General features: G+C 46.0%; 1 long non-coding RNA gene across 1 annotated transcript in view; it reads left to right on the top strand.

Moving 5' to 3' along the window:
* LOC135983132 (uncharacterized) overlaps nt 1-23,497 on the top strand; it is a 113,352-nt gene that overhangs the window by 40,933 nt on the left and 48,922 nt on the right. The window contains exon 2 of the long non-coding RNA XR_010600643.1: nt 22,462-22,600. This is a non-coding gene — a long non-coding RNA (uncharacterized LOC135983132). The remainder of the gene's footprint in view (nt 1-22,461; nt 22,601-23,497) is intronic.

Raw genomic sequence — 23,497 nt, 5'->3', positions numbered from 1 at the left:
ATGGAGTAGGACCAGTGTAAAACCAGTGTGGGAGGAGAATCAGTTTCCAAGAGACCTCAGAGTAGTTATGGTGTTGTAACTGACTGCAGAATTTGTTTGTTTGCATTCCATGGAAGAAAAAAGACGGTTACTCACCGTTGTAACTGTTGTTCTTCGAGATGTGTTGCTCATATCCATTCCATTAGGTGTGTGCGCGCCGCGTGCACGATCGTCGGAAGATTTTTACCCTAGCAACACCGGCGGGTCGGCTGTGGAGCCCCCTAGAGTGGCGCCTTCATGGCGCTGAATATATACCCCAGCCGACCCGGCGCCCCCTCAGTTCCTTCTTGCCGGCTACTCCGACAGTGGGGACGGGGGGCGGGTTTGGAATGGATATGAGCAACACATCTCGAAGAACAACAGTTACAACGGTGAGTAACCGTCTTTTCTTCTTCGAGTGCTTGCTCATATCCATTCCATTAGGTGACTCCCAAGCCCAACTTAGGTGGTGGGGTCGGAGTGAGACATTGCTGTGTGCAAAACCGCTGATCCGAAGGCAGCATCGTCCCTGGACTGCTGCACTAGTGCATAGTGTTCTGTAAACGTGTGGACTGACGACCAAACCGCAGCTCTACAAATGTCCTGGATCGGAACTTGCGCCAGGAAAGCCGTCGAGGAAGCTTGGGCCCTCGTGGAGTGAGCGGTGAGGTGTGGTGCTGAGACACCTGCCAGGTCGTAGCAAGTTCGGATGCAAGACGTAATCCAGGAGGATAGGCGTTGTGATGAGACCGGTGAGCCTTTCATTCGGTCGGCCACTGCAACGAAGAGTTGCGTCGTCTTTCTAAAGTGCCTTGTGCGGTCAATATAGAAGGCCAGGGCCCTGCGTACGTCCAGAGAATGCAAACGTTGATCCTGGCGAGTAGCATGTGGTTTAGGGTGAAAGACCGGGAGAAATATATCCTGGTTGATATGAAATGGAGAAACCACCTTAGGGAGAAAGGCAGGATGTGGGCGGAGCTGCACTTTATCCTTATGGAAAACTGTGTAAGGGGGCTCGGATGTAAGCGCCCTGAGTTCAGAAACGCGCCTTGCTGAGGTGATGGCTACGAGGAAGGCTGTCTTCCAGGATAGGTACAAAAGTGAGCAGGTGGCCAGTGGCTCGAATGGATGACCTGTGAGCTTGGAAAGAACCAGGTTGAGGTCCCATGTCGGAACGGGCTGACGTTGTTGTGGGTACATCCGGTCTAAGCCCTTGAGGAATCTAACGACCATCGGATTAGAGAATACCGAGGACGCGAGTTCCCCTGGATGAAAGGCCGATATAGCGGCCAGGTGAACTCTAATTGAAGATATCGCCAACCCTTGCTGTTTTAGGGAGAGGAGATATTCCAAAATGAGAGGGATAGGTGCGTGCAACGGGGACGTGGCTCGTTGTTCGCACCAACAGGAGAATCGCTTCCACTTGGCCAAGTATGTGGTCCGTGTTGAGGGCTTCCTACTGCTCAGCAGAATCTGTTGGACAGAGTGTGAGCACTGTTGCTCTGCCTGGGTGAACCATGGAGCAGCCATGCCGTGAGGTGGAGTGATTGCAGGTCGGGGTGACGCAGGCGACCGTGGTCCTGAGAAATGAGATCCGGGCATAATGGAAGCGGGATCGGTGTCCGAACCGAGAGTTCCAACAGCGTGGTGTACCAATGTTGTCTCGGCCACGCTGGGGCGATCAGAATCACCTGTGCCTGGTCTCTGCGCAATTTGAGCAGTACCTTGTGGACCAGAGGAAACGGAGGGAAGGCATAAAACAGGTGGTCCTTCCAGGGAAGGAGAAACGCGTCCGAGAGGGAGCCCGGGGCTCGACCTTGCAGGGAGCAGAACACGTGACACTTCCTGTTGTCTCGAGATGCAAACAGGTCTATCTGGGGAAACCCCCACTTCTGGAAAACGGAATGTATGATGTCCGGACGGATAGACCACTCGTGTGTTTGAAAGGACCTGCTGAGTCGGTCCGCCAGAGTGTTCTGGACTCCAGGGAGGAACGATGCCGTGAGAAGGATTGAGTGGGCGATGCAGAAGTCCCACAGGCGAATGGCCTCCTGGCATAGAATTGACGAACGTGCTCCTCCCTGCTTGTTGATGTAAAACATGGCCGTGGTGTTGTCGATGAGAACTAACACGCAGCGACCACGTAGGAGGTTGAGAAATGCCTGGCACGCCAGGCGCACCGCCATCAGTTCCCGAACATTGATGTGCAGGGCTAGCTGGGATGCAGTCCACAGGCCCTGGGTATGGTGCTCGTTGAGATGGGCGCCCCAACCCAGAGAAGAAGCGTCCGTGACCAGGTGCAGAGAGGGTTGTGGGGCGTGAAACGGCATCCCTTCGCAAACCACACTGTGATCTAGCCACCATGTGAGGGAGGTCAGGACCGAGTTCGGGATTGTGACCACCATATTCAGGCTGTCCCGATGTGGGCGGTATATTGATGACACCCAGGTCTGGAGTGGGCGAAGCCGAAGTCTGGCATGCCTGGTTACGTACGTGCAGGAAGCCATGTGACCCAGCAGAGTAAGGCACGACCTCACCGTGGTAGTTGGGAAGGCTTTGAGTCCTTGGATGAGGCTCGTGATGGTGCAAAAGCGATTGTCTGGCAGGATGGCTTGTGCGCGTCTGGAGTCTAGAACCGCACCGATGAATTCTATTCTCTGGGTAGGTTCTAGAGTGGATTTGTCCTTGTTGAGTAGGATACCCAACTTGTTGAATGTGCGCACTATTATGTGGACGTGATCGCGAACTTGTTCTTTGGTGCGACCGCGTACCAGCCAGTCGTCTAGGTACGGGAACACCTGTATCCCTTGCCGACGAAGGTACGCTGCCACGACAGCCATACATTTCGTGAACACCCGTGGGGCTGGGGATAGGCCGAAGGGAAGGACTGCAAATTGGTAATGCACCCTGTTTACCACGAATCGCAGGAAGCGTCTGTGAGGCGGGTAAATAGCAATGTGAAAGTATGTGTCTTTCATGTCGAGGGCGGCGAACCAGTCTCCAGGATCGAGGGAAGGGATAATGGCTCCCAGAGAGACCATGCGGAACTTCAACTTTACTACGAATTTGTTGAGTCCGCGCAAGTCCAAGATGGGTCGCAGACCTCCTTTGGACTTGGGAATGAGGAAGTAGCGGGAATAGAATCCCCTGCCCCTTAATTCCACTGGAACCTCCTCTATGGCCCCCATAGCGAGGAGCGTAGAAACTTCCTGTATAAGAAGTTGCTCGTGAGAAGGGTCCCTGAAGAGGGACGGGGAAGGGGGGGAAGAGGGGGGAATAGAAGAGAACTGGATAGCGTATCCCCTGTCCACCGTGCGGAGGACCCAACGGTCCGAAGTTATAAGGGACCAAGCACGGTGGAAGTGGGAGAGGCGATCCCGAAAGGAGGGGGCTGGATCCTGGGGGATGACTGGGGCGCCGTCCTCGACCGCACCTTCAAAAGTTCTGCCTGGGGCCTGAAGGTGGTCTAGGTGGCCCCTGGTTCTGACCAGGTTGAGGGCCGGTCCACCTTCTTCTACCACCTCGCCCTCGCCTCCGGGCCGAGTCCTGTCTCTGACGAGGCGGGGGGGGGGTAGAAGCGCTGAGGCTGCGGCCTAAATGGCCTGCGCTGAGGGCCCACAACATGCATCCCCAGGGAGCGCATGATTGTTCTCGAGTCCTTGAGGCTCTGCAGGCGAGAGTCCGTCTTATCTGAGAACAATCCATGACCCTCAAAGGGCAGATCTTGTAGGGTTTGCTGCAGCTCCGGAGGCAAACCCGAAACCTGAAGCCAGGAGATCCTGCGCATAGCGATACCCGAAGCCAGGGTTCTCGCAGCTGAGTCTGCAATGTCCAAGGAGGCCTGCAAGGAGGTCCGAGCCACCTTCTTACCCTCCTCTACCATGGCTCCAAATTCTTCCCTGGACTCTTGGGGAATCAACTCCTTAAACTTCCCCATAGAGTTCCAGGAGTTGAAATTGTAGCGGCTCAGTAGCGCCTGTTGGTTCGCCGCTCTAAGTTGTAGCCCTCCGGCTGAGTAAACCTTACGGCCAAACAGATCGAGCCGCTTAGCCTCTTTTGATTTAGGCGCTGCAGCCTGCTGGCCGTGGCGCTCTCGTGCATTCACTGATTCCACCACCAGTGAACACGGTTGGGGGTGGGTATACAAGTACCCATAGTCCTTAGACGGGACAAAGTATTTCCTTTCCACCCCTCTCGCTGTGGGTGGAATAGAGGCAGGAGTTTGCCATATCGTATCCGCATTCGTTTGGATCGTGCGGATCAGGGGTAACGCCACCCTCGATGGGGCATCCGCTCCAAGGATATTCACGATCGGGTCGTGCACCTCCACTATCTCCTCCGCCTGCAGGTCCATATTACGGGCCATCCTACGCAGGAGATCCTGGTGAGCCCGAAGATCTATCGGAGGGGGACCCGTACATGAAGTGCCCGCCACTGCCTCATCCGGAGAGGAGGAAGAGGATGCCTCCGGTGGTACCGGATCCAAGGGGGGGTCCTGATCCCCCTGCTCTTGGGCCGGAGCATCACCTGCACTTGGGTCCATGGTGTCGGGTGGCGTGGACACGGAAGCCTCCATGCCTCCTGGCGGAGGCCGAGAGATGGTGGATTCTGGGGCCCTTCTGACCGAGTGACCCGAGCGAGAGGTCGATGGTATTGGAGCCCCTTGCTCCTGGTGGTACGCCCACGGGGTCCAAAACGACCAGTGAGATGGTCCATGAGAGTGGTCCTCTGCCATCTCCTGCCAATGGCCGAAGTTTCGTTCCTCGGCCTGCCCTTGAGGGGGGTATGCCGATCTCGACAGGTCCTCCGAGGAGCGAGACACCGATCTTGACGGCCATGGCGGTGCCGAGAGAGATGAAACGATCCCCGTGGGCTGCGGTGCACGGTGCCGGTCCGGAGATGATCTATCTCTGCGCGGTGCCGGCGATCGGTGCCGGGACCGCGACCGGTGCCGATGACCTCGTCGGTGCCGGGAGTCGGATCTGGACCTCGACGAGGACCTGGAGTATGCCCGGTGCCGGGAGCGGCCCCTCGACGTCGAGCGTCGACCGTAGCGGTGCCGAGAGCTACGTCTCGACGTTGATCGGTGCCGACGATCATATCGGTGCCGAGACGAAGAGCGGTGCCGCGAAGAAGATCTTGGCCGCGAGTACGACCGGTGCCGAGACGATATTCGGTGCCGGGACTGCGAGCGGCGTGGGGACCTGCTTCGGGACCTGGATCGGTGCCGAGGTTCCAGCCCTTGTGATGGCGGGCGCATCAAGGCAGGTTTCCCCCTCGACTGGACCGGGCGAGTCAACGGTGCAGTCGGTGCCGGTGGTTGAGGCGGTGCCGGCTCCGTGAGAGCTATTAAGTCTCTCGCCGCCGCGAAGGTCTCTGGAGTCGACGGGAGACACTGTATCACCGCCGGCCTGGGAGGAGACGCTATTTGCACCGGACTCAGCGGCCTCGGCGCCGGAGTCGACGGTGCTGGAGGCACCTGTTTTCGTTGCTCCACCGGCGGACGCGGCTCTACCCCCGGCACTGGGGGAGCCGGCGTCTTCGGCACGGATGTCCCCGTCTTATGGGCTTTTTTATGCCCCGGGGATAATGACCGGCGCCGAGGCACTTGCTGTGCTTGCGGTGCCGACGAGGTCCGGTGCCGGGGAGGCTTGTCTGACGCCACTCGTGTGGTCGTCATAGCCAGTGCCGCCGGGGCACTGCGCACCGAGGTGCTAGGCGCCGGGGCCTGGCCCGTGGAAGGAGTGTCCGGGCTAAGTGCCGCCTCCATCAGGAGTTGCCTGAGCCGAAAGTCCCGCTCCTTCTTGGTCCTTGGTCGGAAGGCCTTACAGATCTTGCACTTATCTGTTTGGTGGGACTCTCCCAGGCACTTCAGACAGGAGTCGTGCGGGTCGCTCGTGGGCATAGGCTTAGCGCAGGAGGCGCACAGCTTGAAGCCGGGAGCGTTGGGCATGAGCCCGGCCCCGCGGCCGGGGGAGAAAGGGGGGAGACGACCCCCTTAATCCCCTGGACTACTTAGAACAACTTTAAAACTACTTAACTAATTTACTACAAACACTAGAACTATAACTATAACTATAACTATGATACAACAAAATAAGCTAGGGAAAGTGGAGAACAGCTAAGCAGCGCTCCACAGTTCCAACGACCGTCAGGGGCGGTAAGAAGGAACTGAGGGGGCGCCGGGTCGGCTGGGGTATATATTCAGCGCCATGAAGGCGCCACTCTAGGGGGCTCCACAGCCGACCCGCCGGTGTTGCTAGGGTAAAAATCTTCCGACGATCGTGCACGCGGCGCGCACACACCTAATGGAATGGATATGAGCAAGCACTCGAAGAAGAACTATAATTCTACAAACAAATGACCAAAGAAGTCAAATCCCGCTCCAACTGAAGTAAGTGAGAATTTAGCCCAAGGAGAAAAGAGTGTCAGGTGTGAAACACATCGGGCTGAATTTTCAAAAAGTAGTGGGATAACTGTGTGCATAAAAAATGCAAACACAAACTTGCATTGACAACTACATGCAAATGTGTCATTGCACGTGACAACAACTGGCTAGGTGCATGCCTAATGTGTACAGTAAATGCACACAAATCACAGAGACAGCTTTGCTTGCCCATTCTTGCAAATGGACCTCTAGGCTATCTTGGTTTTTTTTTTAAATGCATAACAAAGCTGGCCTCTACATTAATCCCCTCTTCTTCTTCAAGTGTCCTCTGAATATTCCCACTCATGGTATGCGCTGACTGCTGCAGCTTGAACAGTAGAACTTTAGCTAGCAGTGTTCGTTGGAGCGCTCATAAGCATCCCTTGCCCCTTTCCACAGTAAACATCAAACATTCTAAGATGAGGGTATAAAAAGGGGTGTGGCACTCCAGCCACCTCAGTTCCTTCCAATTGTGACCAGCTAGATGAAGGTCAAATTGCTCCGACTGGATCCATATGATTTCTATATAGTTTTATAGTTAGTTTAGTTATAATGTTAGATTTAACTTAAAAAATAAGTCTTTGGTGCTGGGATGGTGGAACCAAAGACCAAAAAGCCCAGATTTAAGAGATGCATCTCATGCCCAGCTGTGTTTCTGGTGTCCAACACAAATACAAGATGTTTATTATGTTTGGGCAAAGGGCATTCCTCTTTAGAATGCTCAGTTTGCTTGACCTGCATGACACGAGTGGAGATGGAAAGATGGAACAGCCTCCAGGCCATCTTACTCCAGGAAGCTCTGTCAGCCAAGTGACTTGGAACTGAGAGACAGCAAACCTCTAATGAGCCTCCAAGACAAGCAACAGCTCCAATCAAGTCTGGAGGAGGAAAAAGTTAACCCTCATCTTTGGTGCCACACATTGGAGGATCTGGAAGTGGGAAGGCTCCAAATATCAAGATACCTCAACATACAATGGTTTTGAACTCTGTCTCTAGATCCAATCCACGAGAGAAGGGCAAGGCTGTTATAGTGATTACAAAGCAATGCTTAATTTGTGCCAGGGCTTACCAGGGCTGAGCCTCGGCAGCTCTAGGCTTGGCAGTTCATAGCCCCAGCACTTCTGGGCTTGCTGTATAAGTTATGAATGTGAAAAAATTGCTTGAGCCCCAGACACCTCTTTCATTACAAATTAACCACTGCTACAAAGGTTCCATCCTTGTTGGTGCTGGCTTCTTTATCAGGAGCCAATCCACAGGAAAAAGACCCATGATATCTGGATATATTTAAGGAAAACCTAGCCTGAGTATGGACTCTTGGTCTAAAACCAGGAGATGCTCTTCAAATGTTTGATTGTTTTGGATCCAGAAGAGCTGGATCTGAGAGAGAAGATGAAACTATCTGTTAGGCAGGTTAAGGATAGGGATTCAACTAATAACGATCTGAGGACCAGTTCCAATACAGTACAGCAACAGATAATGGTTATGGCACAGATTCATCGACCAGATCTGTCTCCAGTTTGGTTGGTGATGAATCCATGGGTGTCATTGGAACAGGAAGCAGAGAGTTTACTGGCACAAATTCAAATAGATAGTCCTCCAGAGTGGGGAAGGAGCATAGAAGAGGTTAAGATTTCTCCCATACCTCCACCTCCTAATAATCACTCTGGATCTCCAGAAGTTTTTTCTCCATTATCTTTCATTCAGCCCATAAGGTTACTATCTACACTTCCCTTGGAACTGAGAATGGCTCCAGATCAGACAGTGGATTTGAAGAAGAGATTTTATAAGGAGGCTTAGTTGCTTGTTCTGGATCCCTATGATCAAAGATATTTTCAGCCAGATCTGAGTATGGAGTTTTGGCCAGAGTGGCAAGCTCCACCTTGGTTTAGGTGGTCTCATGGGCCTTCTCCTATACCTTACCAGCATAGTCCTACATATAGTAATACACCTTCACCGACTCGTTACCATGAAGACATTCAAATTTTGGATCCAAAGGAGCCAGATCTGGTGGTCCATCAGGGTCCTGATAGATCTCCTACATTTGTAAGAGATGTTTTATCAGAGGAAGAGGAATTAGTGGAGATCCAAGAGTTAGATCCACACTTTGAGGACTTAACTTTTCCAGATGACAGTGCAGGATTGACTGATCTTCTACAAACTAGTGGGTCAGATTACAAGAACATTAGAGATTCCTTTGATTTCTACTATGGAATATTCACATTCTGTATTTGATAGTTTATGAGCAGCTACCAGACAAAGAGCTACACTTCCTTTATTGAAAGGACTGTCTCTACCAGCAAAAACAATTTGGAATGCATCTTCATCAAGTCAGCTGATGTCAAAAAAAGCTGACACTGTACCAATGTCCTCAGAAAGGCCTTGCTATATTTTATACTCATCCTTCTCCTAATTCACTGGATTAGAGACTGCAAAAGGCACAGATCAAAGGATGAACAAATTCATTCTACTGCTTCAGATAAAGAAGGGAAGAGATTGGTTGTTTCTGTAAGAAAGGTATTTGTCTCAGCCACTTCAGGTTGAGAATAGTGAACGATCAAGCTGTGATGGTGAGATACCAGTATCATCTGTGAGGAAAGATGTTATCTTTCATGGATACTCTGCCTGAGGAGCATAGAAGGTTAACAAATGCTTTTTTGGTAGAATGGCAGAATGTTGCTAAGTATCAGTTGAGGGCAGCATTTGATTCGTCTCATGCTTCAGCCAGAACAATAACCTCAGCTATTTCTTTAAAAAGGCATGCTTGTCTGAGATCAGTGGCTTTTCCTTCCAGATGAGGATGAGAATGGAAGATTTTCTCTTTGAAGGAGACAGGTTATTTAGTAGATCAGTGGGTAAAGTTCTGGAGAAAATGAAAAATGTAAGATCTACAGCTAGATCTTTGGGGGGCTTTTCTACAACTAAGTGGTCATCATCTCTTCTGCTAGTTAGGTATCAGGGACAATACACACATTTTTCATCCACTCTTTACTTCTATCAGAGAAGGAATTATTATTATCAACCGCAACTTCAATACCAGCAAAAGAAGACATCTTTTAAAGCTTGTAATAATAAGGGGAAATCTACGTCTATGATGTCTTCTGCACTTTCCTCAAGGTTGCAGATTTAACTTGAGGACATAGAGCTTCAGTCCTGTCCTATTAGATACTTGTACCCACCCATTTGGAGATCACCTATCCCACTTTTACCATCAATGGCAATCAATAACACCAGACAGGTGGGTTCTAGAGATTATTCCATGCAGTTACTCCATACAGGTAAAAACCCTTCTTCCTCCCATCACCACCCTCGGTCCGGGATGCAATTCAAGAGAATCAGCTGAGGGAAGAGGTTTATTACCTGTTACAATCGGGGCAATAGAAGAGGTCCCTGGCAAGCATAAAGGGAGAGGCTTTTATTTGTATTGTTTCTTGATCCCCCCAAATGATGTTGGCCTTCATCATATCTTGGATCTCAGAAGATTAAACAACTTCATAAAAAAGTTTAGTATACGAATGTGATCTCTAGCTTCTGTAATGCCTTCTCTTTCCCTCCAGGATTGGTTTTCAGCTTTGGATTTAAAAGATTTGTATTTCCATATTTCAATAAGACTATGTCATCGCAGTTACCTATGTTTTATGGTAGGAGAGAACCATTTTCAGTAGAGAGTCCTGCCTTTTGGTCTGTCCTCAGCTTCCAGGGTATTTGTGAAATGTCTCTGTCATTGCGGTATATCTAAGGAAATGGGATTTTAACATATCCTTACATAGACAGTTGGTTAATAAAGGCATGATGGAGGGAGATTATATGGAATGTAGAGCAAATATGTTTACTTTTGATCAATCTGGATCTAAGCATAAAATGAGAAAAATCACTCCTATGTTCAACACAGGATTCCTTTCATAGGGGCCATATTGGACTCCATAGTGGCCAAAGCCTTTCTTCTGGAAGAAAGGTCGATAAAAATAAAATCAGTGGTACTTCTGCTCCTGCAGTCCCCACACGAGACAATACTCTTTTTTTCCCTTTGGTTGATAGCTTTTTTAGCATTGACCCCTCTCCGCCTCCCACACACTTATCTCTAATGAGGGGACTACAGCACAAATTTCTGCGCAACTACAAACTAGGCATAGATGGTATGCATCAAAAATGGATAATTCCACAGCAGGTATTAACACTAAACTGGTAGAAATATGGTATAAATGAAAGAAGAGTAAACCATTCAATCTCCCCATGGCAACAGTAACAGCTACCACACATGCATCTACTGTGGAATTGGGGTGGGGATCTCATTAGGGCAACAATTTGATGATCAGATGGCATTTGTCACCAGGGGAAAGAAACATGTTCTGGAGCTGAAATCAATAAGATGGGCTCTAAAAGAATTGCTGCCTCAAATAAGCCACAAAGTGGTTCAAGTGGTGACAGAAAATATGACGTCATTATACTAACTAAACAAGCTAGGAAGAGTCCGTTGTCTACAGTTGTGCAGAGAGGAAATGTCTCTTTGGGACTGGTGTATAACACATGAGATTCACCCAATAGTACTTCATATATCTGGGAAACTAAATACCTTGGCACACCATCTGAGTGGTCCCTGAAGGAGGAAGTGGTGTCACACCTCTTCAGCTGTAAGATTTTTTTGCCTCCAGCAACAAGAAGCGTCAGAGGTTCTGCTCATGAGCAGGCAGAGACAAAGGTTCAGTATCAGATGCATTTCTGATAAACTGTAGTCAAGGGCTCCTGTATGCATTCCCCCTACTCCTCCTTATTCAAAGAGTATTAAACAACATGAAACAAGAGAAGGCCAGAGTAATTTTGTTAGCACTGGTGTGGGCCAGGCAGCAGTGGTATCCAGACTTAATTCACCTGTCCAGAAGGCTGAACAAGACTCTGCTATTAGTACTGTATCAGACTTGTTGACACAACAACAAGGGATGATGTATCATCCAGTTCTTCAGTTGCTTCACCTAACTGCATGGGGCATAAGACTCTGGGACTGTTTGAATGGTCTCATTCTCTAGAAGTGCAAAATATACTAATTAATTCAAGGAAATTGTCCACATGAGAATGTTATGGTTATAAATGGAAAGGATTTTTATTGTGGGTTTCCATGTATGAAGTTGATCCATATAGAACTCCAATTCTTACATATTGGAATACTTATTATATCTTAAGATAGCAGGTCTCTCTTTGTCATCAGTCAAGTTTCATCTCACAGCAATCTCAGCATACCATGTCCCTGAGGATAGTAAATTGTTTTTTATTCATGATGCAGTCATAAGATTCTTGAAAAGTCTTAACAATCAATAGTCACTAGTTAGGTATCCTATATCATCTTGGGATTTAAACTTACTGCTTACACAAGTAATGAAACATCCATTTGAACCTATGTGGAGCTGTACCTTGTTCTATTTATCCATTGAGATAGTTATTGATAGCTATAGTCTTGATAGCTATTACTTCAGCAAGGCACATAAGTGAATTATAAGCTCTTATGGTGGACCTTTATCTTTATCTTTCATGAGGATAAAGTAATTCTCCATACATATCTAAGATTCTTACCCAAAAGTAGTGCCAGATTTTCATATAAACCAATCAAAATAGTACCTGTATTTTTTCCCAACCCTCACACTCAAGAGAGGGAAGCTAGATTACATATGCTAGATGTTAGAAGGGCTCTAGCTTTTGATTTAGATAAAACTAAGCATTTTAGACAATATCCCAATTTGTTTAAGATAAGAGGAATAAAGTACAGACTCTTTCAAGATGAGTTAGACTGTGTATTAAAGAAATTTGCTGATGGGTCTCCCTCTTCCTAAGAGAATTGGAGTTCATTTTACTAGATCAAAAGGAGCTTCTGTGGCATTCGCCAGACATATTCCTTTAATAGATAAATGCAAAGCAGCAACATGGAGTACAATCCACATGTTTACTAAGCATTACTCATTAGACTTAAAATCTAGAGCAGATGCAAAATTTGGCAAGGAAGTATTGCACTCCATATTTATTTAGGACTCCAAGTTCCCGCAATAGATGACACTCAAAGCAGAAATGAATGTTACTTACTAGTAACTGAAGTTCTTCAAGAAGGACTCTGTGTAATCACACTCCCCATCCACCTTTCCTCTCTGCCTCGGAGTCCTATTTAGCAAAGAACTGGGATTATCGGGGAAGGAGCTGAGGCAGCTGGAGCCCCTTGTATTCCCTCGCCCTGGAATGTTCGCTGAGGGAGGAGCAAGGGAGGCATGTGAGATCTCTGATGAACACTGCTAGCTACAGTTCTACCATTCAAGCTGCACTGGCCGGAGAGTCCCATGAGTGAGAACATGCAGCATCCATCTCGAAGAACTCTGGTTGCAGATCAGTGACCTTCATTTCCATGCCCTCAGAACACCTATACACGAGCACCTGAGTCTCCATTAAAACCTCATTAACCCACACACTAGGAGTGGTTTTACTGCAGCTATTAACTCTGTACATTGCATAAAAGAAAAGAGAGTCTTTGATGAGAGCAGGAGTGCAGCTATCACAAGAGTGTTCTTAATATGTAGGTCCTGCTGTATAGGCTTAACTCATTAGATACTGCTGACATATACATTCCCATCTAGCACTTGTTTGGCTGGCAGTCTGTAAACTGGTATGTCCAGAGGGTTCTGGAATGACAGGGAAGACATTATGGATGATAACGTCTTCCAGTACTTCGGCACAAAAGTTTTGAGGTCACCAGCTCTGTTCTGGGACTCCCTCTCTGACTCCCAAAAAACTTAAAAGTCCCTACAGAATTAAGTGCTGATCCCAGGCACCAGCTGTGTGGGAGCCATCTATATTAAGCCATGCTCACAGACCCAATTGCTGAGCACAGTACAGTTAGATTAAGCAGCAGCAGGCGGAGCGACTCCAATAAGCCCCTCCACCTCCACTCAAGCCTGTCCATTAGTCCAGCCATTCTGCATGGTAAGATCTGAAGCAAGGAGGCAGGTGAATATGCTGCCAAAGGTAGCAGCTGATGGGCACCTGAGACTAATCCTCAGTACAAAATGATGAAGGCAGCATGCTCACAGCGGAGGTAGCAATGTTTGTACATAGCCTGAGCATAAATGTATATGTGCATGCTCAGCATTTTAGATACAAAATGTTGCAAGTAATGTAGAGGGCAGATCCTTTGTCCTCTAGTGCAGTGGTTCTCAAACCTTTGTACTGGTGACCTCTTTCACATAGCAAACCTCTGCGTGCGACCCCACCTTATAAATTAAAAACACATTTTTATAAATTTAAACACCATTATAAATGCTGGAGGCAAAGCGGGGTTTGCGGTGGAGGCTGACAGCTCACAACCCCCCATGTAATAACCTCACGACCCCCTGAGGGGTCCCGACCCCCAGTTTGAGAACCCCTGCTCTAGTGGGAACGGACCCTGTGAAATACGTTTCTTGGCGTCACTGGAGAAGCTGGATCAGCATTAGCAATGGTGGGAATATTAAGCGAAACAATCCAATAGGAGACGGCCTGTGGGCCTGGAGCTCCTCTTCCTGTTTTCTACAAGCTTAATTTCACTACTGGACTGGAGTGATTTCTGATTTACACTGATGTGAGAGGATGAGAATCAGCCCTTCAATGCATCCATTTTCCTAAAGTGACAGATATTGAATGCTAACAACATGTCCCTAAAATGCAATATGCTTCCTACCTTCCTCACACACTCATAGCTCACAGCCCGGTGTGTTTTCAGACCCTGCAAAGCCATTTGTGTAAAGGTGAGGTATGAAAGATTGAAGGTCAGCAGACATTTTTAGAGATTATGGGACCTGAATGTCTTCTCCCTTATGTCAATTTTACACTAGGAGTAACTCCATTGGCTTCAGTGGAATTACTACCACTTGACACAGATGTAAGGGAGAAGACAATCAGACACTGAGGGTATGTCTACACTGGAGCTGGCGGTGTAATTTCCAGCTCACGTAGACGTGCACGCACTACCTCTGATCAAGCTAGTGTGCTCAAAATAGAAGTGTAGCTGCCCCAGCATGAGCAGTGGGACTGGCTAGCTGTGCCAAGTACGTTCCTGTCCGATACTGAAGGTATGTACTTGAGTAGCTGGCCCCTCCCACTGCTCATGCCACTGCAAGCTAGCCCAGGTATGTCTACCTGAGCTGAAAAGTACACCTCCCACTCCAGTGTAGACATACCCTTAGAAATTAAAGGGCACATTATTTTTCCATCGACTGAGCTTTGATCGGATTGTGTGAGCAAGGCATTTGTCATGAACTATGTCAAAATGATGTAGCTGCATGCTATGAGCCGGGAGAGGGGAAGGCTTTTGATGACATCTCCTTTGGGTGGAGGGAGAAAGCTGAATGCAGAAAGGTTCATTCAGACAAAAGAAAAAATAGAAACAATGGAGATTAAAGAATCAGGAAAGTCTTCAGTCATTTGCAGGGATGCTCCCTTGTGGTTTAGCCTCTGAAGTCATACATGGAATACATCCCCCTTCATCTCTAGATGGAAAATAGAGTCAGAGTGAGAAACCAGTCCTTATGCACTCAGTCCTGGCTAGCTCCTGGATAATGATTTACTCTCCTTTCTATGTATTTAATGTCTGATCAATATTCCCAACAATAAAATCCCGAAGAGGAATTTCAGTGATAAATCAGTCAGACACAGAGTAAGATTTAGTGTCCCCTGTTATTAATCAGCCCCGGCATGTTGATTGGTGGAAGGGTGGTACTGCTAACCTAGGTGGATATTCAAGCTTCTGTTTGTCTTGCTGTCCCAGTTAATCCCTGCATTATCTGAAGCCAGCAAAGCTTCAGTTAGATTGATGAGTCAAATAAAGCAAACCCAGGGGGCTTCAAGAACATGATCCCCAGTTTAACCCTGTGAGCTCCACCAGCAAGAACAGCAGGCTTGCACCTTTGTACATAGGGCTCAAGGATTGCTCACTGCTAGGTTTGCTCACCCTTACATTTTCTCCAGTGAATGTAGTGAGGTGAAAGGCACTTGACTCAAAGCCCTGGAAACTGAAAACCTCTGTTTATCCATAGAACAGGCATAGAATGGACAAAGGGGGCTCCAACTGCTGCACACTGACTGCTCCAACACTGGTTCACATTCTAAAACCAGTTGTACTGGTGTAAATCCAGCATAACTCCATTGATTTACACTGGGGAAAATCCAAAGTAACTGAGATTAGAAAATGTCCCAATTTCTCTTAAAGTCCATTTGCCAAGCAAAGCTTGTGTGTGGGGTCTTCACTGCTTTCTCTTTGGTGGGGGACTTTGCCCAGATCACAGTGTTGACACAGGAGACTGAAATGTGAGTTGCGTATCTCCCAGCCCATTGAAAAAGGGAGGAGCTGTTGAATGGAGACTGGTCAAGAATACTTTTTGATGAAAAATGGCTTTTCAAAAGGAATGAAAAAAATGTCATTTGGGGGGAAAGGGGACAGGAAAAAAGACAAAGGAGTGGGGGGAAAACCGACACCAACTTTTTTTATTCAAAACAAAACGAACATTTTCTAACTGAACTGAAATGAAAAGAAAATGTTCATTTGGACTGATTTAATTGATCAACTCAGTGAAATAGTCAAATTAAATGAATTTTTTTTCACAGAAAATACTTATTTGCTGGATGACGTAGTGCTAGGATAGCAGCTCAGTGTCAGATTGAGCCTCCAGTTCAGAGGAGCAGCCCAAGGAATCCCTGGCTATGTCCCAATGGCTCCCTGGGGTTTTGTGCAGCGTAGACCGCTCTAACTTTTGCAGTAGAACAGACTAGTCACTAGCTAGTCCCCGCATGGGGGAGGGTAGTATGAAAAAGTGTCTTAAAGCCATTCTCGCCCATGCCCCTCTGCTCCCGGAGAAAAAGATTAAAAACAGACTCTGAGACAGTTTTTGCATCAAAACAAACCATAAATGGCAAGAACAATTTTTTTTGTTTCACTGTCTAACGCTAACAGCTCTGACTTACAGTGGCCATCTCTAGAAGTGAGAGAGTCTCGGTGCTTATTAATTCATTGCCCTCTCTGCTGAGTGTGCCAGCAAGGGGGTCAAAAGTGCCATCTGTTACAGTAGCTTTGTGATGAGGACACATGTCCATTAGAAGCTGGACTGAGGCCACCAACTCATTTCCACAGGCCACTAAGCCATCAGATGGCTTGGAGTCACTGCTGACCTGGAATTAAGTCTTATATATATTAATAGCCCCAGTTTTGTGTCTCTTTACTGCTTTAGAGCACTATCTTGATCTTCTGTGTTCAGAAGGTATATGAGATGGTCTGTGAAGACAGCTGAGCACAGACACCCACTATGTATTAAGAAACAGCCATAATTTTTATTGTCAACCTGGCTTTTATTGTCTGTAGCCTGGTGTGCCCACTATGCCTTCTGCTTCTACAATATAATATTTTTTTGGTGCATTTGCAATGAGAACCACAATAGACATTTCACTGGACAAAAACAAATGTTTTTCATTTTGTCGTTTTGAAAGTAGCTTTATTTTAGCTACAGGATAGTTATCTTTAATCTTCCAGAATCTGAGGTGCAACTGGCCAAAAATATACTTCATGCACATACTAATTCTAGTTCCTTTGTGGTTTTGGCCCCAGTGATGGCTCAGGATAAAGGCGGTTAACATTTGTCTCTCCAAAAAAATGTATTGGTGAAAACCTGTGTCCCTTTTTAAAATTAGCATTGTAATGGGAAATTTACCTCATAAAATTTCTGTTTCATCCAAAGAAAAGAAAAGAACCAAAAAACCCCCAAATTGTGAGTTTTGAGTTATTTTCTAGTTTCGGTTTTTCAGTGTTTGAAAGCAGGGGAAAACAAGAGAGAATGGAACTTGTTTTTTCCTTCTGTGGCTATCAATGACATTGTCAACTGCAGAGCACTTACGGGGAGTTCAATTATCAAACGCTGGTTTCCTAGAGATAGGCACCTATGTCGACGTGTACAGTATGTCTAACAGCAAAAAAAGATCCACAGCAGCACCGCTCAGAGCCAGGGTCAAATGACGCGAGTCTGCCGGTCTCAGGCTGGAGCCTGAGCTCTGAAACCTGGGTGGGGGTGGGGTCTCAGAGCCCAGGCTCCAGCATGAGCCTGCCTGTACATCTACATTGCTATTTTTAGCCCCCCAGTGTGAGCCCTGCAAGCCTGAGTCACTTGACCTGGGCTCTGAGACTTGCTGCCATGGGTTGTTTTTGCTACTGTGTCTAGGTACCCTGAGGTATCTAAATGAGTGCACAGCAGCCTGATTTAGACAATGCTGTGTCCATTTAGGCACCCAGTTTTGAAAATTGTACCACAAATGACTAACAGGATGCTAGAACATAGCATGGCATCACAGACATCTCACAGCAGCCACATAGAAACTAGGTTTTTAGGGGAAGCAGCATCAGGTGACAAAAATTCTCTGCTCCCTGGCAAACCTTTAGGCCTCCATAAAAAGCTGATAGTCTGTTGTAACAAACTCCCTTCCATTATCACAGCAAGAAGGAATTTGGGGAAACTCCTCCCATGTTCCAAGCCAAATGACACTCAATATATTGTGATATGGCACAGAAGACTCTTGAACTAAAGTGGCCTGTTTCTTCTCTCTCTAATACTTGCATAAACTTGTATAAGTGAGAGGAGAACAAGGCACAAGATTTCTAACAAACATAGTGATAGGATCCCTGGTTCTGATACATCTTCCACTTAAACTGGTGGAAATCAGGAGTAACTCCATTGCCATCACCTTATAAAATTGGGGTTAGCAAGAGGAGAATCAAGTCCCTTGATTCAGTGTGTAACACACAAATAGCTGCATGTGCTACGGTAATAAAATGCTATATTGCTGCTCTTGATCATTGTAGTCTGAGCATATTATGTAATTGTGAGGGGTTTTTTCCCTTGCTATAAAAATAATTAACGAAAATTGACATAAAGACAAGGGGTGAGTACACCGGGATAGCTGATCAAACGGAGGAGCTTGGCACTGTGTGCCAGATAGCTGTGAAACTGGTTCCCTTTCCTCCCTCACTGTGTACAGTCTTCAGGGAAGATAATGGAAGGCCACGCTGTAAGCATTGCCCCAGGCCTATACAGCACCTGCCTGTGACATTGAGACATGATACATCATAGAATCGCTGGGATATTTTAAAGAAGAGCATTCAGCACCCTTCACTGAGACACAGCTGCCTTATGGACCTGCTTCTGCTCCTGTACACCACAGTGTAAATGAGGAGCAACTCCACTGAGGTCAGTTGAGTTACACTTGCGCAAAACCAGTGAAAGTGAGAGCCGACTCGAGCTGTCTATTACATCATAGCATGTAGGGCTCTACAGTAATACGACTGAGCTGTGTTACCTCTGCTATGTAATAGCACAGCATCCAGGAGCCTCTAAGACTGAAATACAATTCCATACACTGCACTATAGGACAGCTGCATCCAATAACCTCCAGTGCTATGACTGCATTATTATCTCTGCCATATTAGACTTCAACCAGGTGGGTGAGGTAATATCTGTTATTAGATCAGCACGGCTACAACAACACTGCATATTAGCGTTCAGCAGTCAATAAATTCCAAAATGAAGACCAACTGGCTACATTGGCCCTGTCCTAGGATCCAGGAAACCAACAGTTCTAAGATATTACTACTTAACCCCGTTTAATTACTCATAGTATCCACATTCCTTCAGCTCTCAGACAGGCACAGCTGTGTTATTTTACTACTACATTTATGATAGATATGGATATATAGATATATATATAAGCGTAAGTGTCTAACCTCTATGTTTATTCTACTGAAAGCAAGTCAGCCTAGGAAGTGCTCCAGTTCATGCTGGCATGCGCTAAAGCTGCTGACTGCCTCTTGCTGTGGAATTTTGGAAAGAAAATACAGTATTTTGTAAACAGCACTTCCAGTGAAAGGCTCCATGTTGTTTCCCCACTTCAGTGCATGTGGGGGTGGAGAAGGGGGAGGTCAACCGTGTTGTCAAACATCATCTAGATTGCTTGATAATGTGTACCAGGCTGTTATAAATGAAGCCTCCTCCGAATAACATCAGCCTCTCTTTCTGCAGGCGTTTGCACTTTCCAGCAGCTTCTCTTTGCCCTCTGCTCTTGGTGTCACACGCAGGAGAAGCTGTGGGAGGGAAACACAGATCTCATTTACTGATACTTTACACTTCTGTAGCACCTTCCATCTGAGGGGCTTGGGTCAAAATCCACAAAGGTATTTAGGTGCTTAACTTCAATTGAGAGGAGCCTCCAAAACTCGAATAGGGAGTTAGGTGCCTGAATTCCTTTGAGGATCTGGACCATGGTGCTTTGCAAACATCAATGAGTAAAGTTTTGCCCTGTGCTGTAAGCAACCCCCACCCCATGCAGTAGGTAAATATTATTAGATACTACAGCAGTGCCTACATACCACAGCGTTGTGTACATTATAAATGCATAGATAGATTAGATCAGACAGGTAAATTGTCCTAACAGTACACTAAGGCATAGTGAAGTGCCCAGAGCCACACAGCACATCTGTAACCGTATCTGGCATAACACCCAGCTCTGCAGACTTCCAGAGATGGGTCAGATTCTCAGCTGGTATAAATCACTATCCATTGAAGTCAGTGGAGTTATGCCAGTTAGAGCTAATCGGAAATTTTCTGACAGAACATTTTTCTTTGGGAAATGCCAATTTGTCAAAAGTGAAACATTTTGCAAAAATGTGTCGATTTCAACAACAGTTTATTTAGAAAGAACAACTGAAAAAAAATTTCTATATGGTCAAAATATTCTGTTTTACCCTTTTTTGGCATGGACCATGTCAGTTTTCTGTTTCAAAATGACTTCGTTTCAGGCTAAGATCATTTTCTATTCTATGATATAAAAAGTTGAGATTGGAATGAAACATTTCAGTTGTACTGGAACAAAACATATTTATTGACCCAAAACATTTTTTTTCCCAAAATTTTGTTTCACAGGAAATTTCCAAGTGTTTTGTTTTCACTCCATTTAAGAATGGGAAAAAATTCAAAACCATGGATTCCTGGCAAAACCAAAAAAAATGCAGTTCCTGCCCACCTCTAATGCCACTTACTCCAACTGAGAAACTAGCCCCAGGCACATTAGTTACTGGGCCATCCTTCTCAACCAGTGAAACTGCCTAGGACAAGGTCTTTTTAAGGGTGAACTGAAATATTTTAAAAATAAATACTAATGTTAATTAGTAAATTCAATGGAATCAAGTTTAGTGGAATCAAGTCTCAAGCCCACTTCATGAAATGGGACAGCAAACAGTTTTGATCCGTCTATGTCATGCTTTCAGCTCCAGTTCAAGGGGGTCTCTTGCTAAAAAGTAGTTTAAATAATTATACTATGGTTTTGATCTGGTACTGGTTTCTCAGTTGGAATCATCAGATTGGAAGAGAGACGGAATTTGCTTCCTGAAGTGGATGCTTAGATGTGAACCTTCTCTGTCCCAAGGCAAACGTATTGCTTAACATACTGAAGGAGACTTTCAATTGACAAACACTATGCAGGACATTGGGCACCCCATGTTTTGGTCTGTTTGAGCCATAGTTAACTTTGTATTTGAAATAAACTTACAGAAACATTGAAAGGTTTCACTTCAAGTGCAAAGGGCCCGATCGACTGCCCATTCAAATTAATGGAAAGACAACCATTGACTTCAGCGGGCACTGGATCAAGCCCTCAGTACAATGCAAGTTGTTCACTAAGCAAATCCTCCATCCATCTTTCCAATGTGCTCATCAGTCCATTTATAAAACCAGGAATTGGTTGAGCCACTGTGCGACAGAAGCCTTCTTTTAAACCTTGTTTCTAGGCTACATCTCTCTCAGTTCTTTCCAGTAAACTAATTAAATGCTGATTTACAGGAATGGTATTTGTTTACACTTTATTGTTGTTGGCAGTTGGTGAGGATGACAAAATGCCTCTGCTGCAGTTCAATCAAACAAACGATTTCAGGAACTCAAAGATAATGGCACCACAAAGAAGATTTACCATGGACCAGGTGCCAGTATCAGAAGACCTGAAATGACAGCAATATATTCATCTCAGTGGGATCGCCATGTTCCACTCTAAAGATAAAGGAGTTCTCACAACCCTTTCACACACATACATAAATTACACTTTGTTACAGTTTTCACTGGGGAAAATTACCATAAAGAAAACTGCTCATCACCCCACAATGCCCTTTTAAGTTTCCATAGTTCAGGGATTTCTGAGGCTTCTATTCCATTCCCTAAAAAGGGGTAGAGATTAGGACTGGTGGGACTGTGAGCTTCCCTACTGCCATCATTCGTACACCTCCCTGTACAGTGATCCCTAGTGGGAGAAGGACAGTCACTCCTATGGTTGTAATTTACTTAATACACGTCCTTCCAGGTCAGGAACTGGAGGTTAGCTTCTTCATTAACTGTGTTCCTACAATATTCCCTGCAGTGACTCCTGCTGGAAGTGAATAGAGCCAACACACATGCTGTTAATTCTATGATGACTGATTGTACCACTGTCTGAGTTGTGGTATGAATACAGAGAAATTGTTGTTGATTCTAGCAGATGTGAGCATACCTCTTACCACAGTTCCTTCATTCCTTATGTTGACCCCCTGATGGGAGAGGTGGAGCTGGAATAGCCGTGAGCTCCCTCACAGCTAGTTCTCCATTCTATTCCCTATAAGGCACGAGCTGCAAAATATGCATTTGGATTCGATTGCCGCACCATGAGAATTGGAGAGTGTTTGAATATGGGGTTCAGGCTTAGCCCATAACAGAGAGAAGCCCTAATTGTGGAATTCAGATCCAGGTTCAGCTCTACCTCAGTGCTTCCCAATCCTCCAAAGTTTACGTGTGTTCAGATTTTCATGGTTTAGTTCTGATTCCATTTCTGTCTGAAATGGGTGTTTTTGGTAACACATGTAAAGTTAAAGATGTTAGAAGGCAGGTTTAAAAAAATATGACTGATTTTACTATTTTTTTAAACATCTCATTATTTTAATCTCATGATATTTTTAGATCTAATTCCTACTTTTTAAATATTTGGGACTGGCAGTAGTGGAAAACACACCAGATTGAAATGATCAGCATTCAGCCTGATGCCATGAAAACTAGTCTGAGGAGTGGAATCAGTGATGAACAAGGAACCAGCCCAGAGGTAAAATGTCGACTGTTTTTTCCACAATTAAAATAATCATTCTTATGTTCAGTGTGTGACGCGATTTATAAAGAACCAAAATTCATCTTATCCTATCACATCAACTTTTGCGCCAGGAACAAGGAAACATGGACAAGAGGCAAATGTATCATGCAGAACAAACAAATGTCGCTTTTGCTCTCCATCCAGCTATTAGCTCCATGTTTATCCATCCCATATTGCAACAGTGTAACATGTTCCAAATGGGTGTTTTTGAGAAATGGCACTACCAACCCCTCCCCCACCCTTGATTATGAACACTTCAGTTAAGTGCTTCAGGAATCGGACGTCCTCTAAACAGTGGGACATCAACATGCTGTCCCCCCCCCCCCACACACACACCCAATGACACATTTCAATTAAAGTTACAGAAATCATGTGTTGCACAATGCAAAGACACTTGACGTCTGTCTATTCCAGCATATGTGGAGGAAAGCCCCTCTTTAATCCCCTCATTTTAGCCTGAGTCCGAGATATTCCAGTAAATGTGTCCTATACTCATACTGGAGGCAAAGGAAATAGTATTTGTTCAAATCACACAACCTTATCTTAATTATTTGGTACCAAAAAGGTCAATAAATGTTGTTTTTTCCTTGCTGCTTGAGGGGATGTCTGTTAGTTAATGGTTATTGTGCAATATCACATTTGCCATTCCTGTAACTTTTCCCTTCCTGTAACTTTCAGCTTTGCTCTTGGGATATGTGTACTGTTTCTTTAAATCTATAGAAGGAAGCCAGGCAGGAGGGGGATTGGGGCAGAGTCTAGGGAGAGACTCTACAGCAAAGCAGAGACAGAATAGGTATGGAGATTATCCTTTTCTTTATTCTAATACAATTCCTTATTCAGTGTTTGAAGAAA

This window comes from Chrysemys picta, chromosome 4, assembly GCF_011386835.1.
Source record: "Chrysemys picta bellii isolate R12L10 chromosome 4, ASM1138683v2, whole genome shotgun sequence".
In the NCBI taxonomy this organism is placed as follows: Eukaryota; Metazoa; Chordata; order Testudines; family Emydidae; genus Chrysemys; species Chrysemys picta.
The sequence above is the reverse complement of the archived record's forward strand: the minus strand, read 5'-3'. Positions and strand labels throughout refer to the sequence as shown.